The sequence below is a fragment of the Galeopterus variegatus genome, unplaced genomic scaffold (genome assembly GCF_000696425.1).
Source record: "Galeopterus variegatus unplaced genomic scaffold, G_variegatus-3.0.2 Scaffold485, whole genome shotgun sequence".
Taxonomy (NCBI): Eukaryota; Metazoa; Chordata; class Mammalia; order Dermoptera; family Cynocephalidae; genus Galeopterus; species Galeopterus variegatus.
The window spans coordinates 184,576-186,045 of record NW_007726596.1 but is presented as its reverse complement, the minus strand read 5'-3'; the positions used below and the strand labels follow the sequence as shown (position 1 = coordinate 186,045).

Below are 1,470 nucleotides of genomic sequence, written 5' to 3'. Positions count from 1 at the left end.
CTCAGCTAGATCTTTTCAGTCAAAAATCTTAAGATGATTTATTTTGTATCACTTTGTTAAAGGCTGAATATTGTTAACCACAATTAATATTACACTGTATTTATACTTTCTCAAACTATACCCACCCCACCAGTCTGGTTGGCTCTATTGACTGTTCATCCAGATGTAAACAACCAGATGGGATTTTTCCCCCTGACTTGTACAGACTAACGCGTGTCACCTATGATGGGAGGGAAAATATGTACAGATTAAAATTATTCAGCATTATGTTCTGTAAGTAAATATTTTTGTAGAATGGACATCAAACTACTTTGCAAGACTTGGAGGCTGTTTCAACATTGCTCTGTAGAAATGTGATGTATGCAAAGTAAAGGAAAGCCCGCGGTAGATGAGCATTTCATAACAATGTTCTACTCGAGTACATGGTGTTTGGGGATGTCTCCAATATTGCTCTTGTATTCTTTCTAATGGGATTTAGTGACTAGTTTACCTGAAGGAAAATGTTATAACGCCATTTGGTTCACATGTAAAGTGCCCTCCATAGCCAAATGTTGGGATTTTTTCCTTTTTGGTTGGATTGTTTGCAGATACTTAAATTTTTGAAATTTCCAAAGATTTTGGTTGATTACCCCTTTTACCTTCTAAATGATTTGAGATGTTCTTATGTTCTTACTGTGTGTTTTAAATATATATAAAAGAGCCACACCATTTAGTCTTTTAGTATTATATTTGATCATGTAACTACTACTGAAAAGGGGAAAATGAGTCTGGGCACCCCTTCAATGTCTCTTACATTGTCTATTAACATTGTATTTTATTTAAAAGGACCACATTTTAAGGGTACATTGAATTTAGACTTTGGTTCTTTTTCAAAGGGAAGTTAAATTGCTGGAAAAGCTAAAATATTATTCAAAAGTTAAGAAGATCTCAATAATGTTGGAAATGAAGAAAGGAATATATATCCATAGGAGTTGAAATAGGGAATCATTTTTAGTGTTATAATTGGATCCATCAATACCAAGTGAAACTTGTATTCTAGGCTTTAACTATAGAACACCTTTCTCTTGACAGCCTAAGAAATCTCATGTGGGAGCTTGAGAACAATAGAAAAACTAGTGTGCTGCTTATTTTCAAATCACCCCAGGATTAGACTTGTAAATACACTTGGGGCCCTTCCTTCTCTGCCAGCCAGAAGATCTCATGTTCAATACGGCATGCCCCTACTTCAAACTAGTCACAAGTCCACATTCTCCCTGGTCATGGCCTGTGTTGTAAATATGGCCATTTTTGAAAGGAAAAGAAGGACAAGAGCCAGAGTCATCTTGGTATTCCTGAGAGATCATTTAAGTTGAGAAGGTTCGATGAACAAATGTTCTTTTTGTGAAAATCCACAAGTGTTCAGGAAAGGAAGGCTCAGTGCCACGGCTAGGAGAAACCATCAGTTATTAGCTTGTGTTCATTGGAGTGCAG

The 1,470-nt window shown here is 36.1% G+C and overlaps 1 long non-coding RNA gene across 1 annotated transcript in view; it reads right to left on the bottom strand.

The window, feature by feature from the left end:
- Positions 1 to 290, bottom strand: part of LOC103587724 — a 2,286-nt gene extending 1,996 nt beyond the window's left edge. Inside the window, exon 1 of the long non-coding RNA XR_550251.1 lies at positions 242 to 290. This is a non-coding gene — a long non-coding RNA (uncharacterized LOC103587724). The remainder of the gene's footprint in view (positions 1 to 241) is intronic.
- Positions 291 to 1,470: the final 1,180 nt, after the last annotated feature.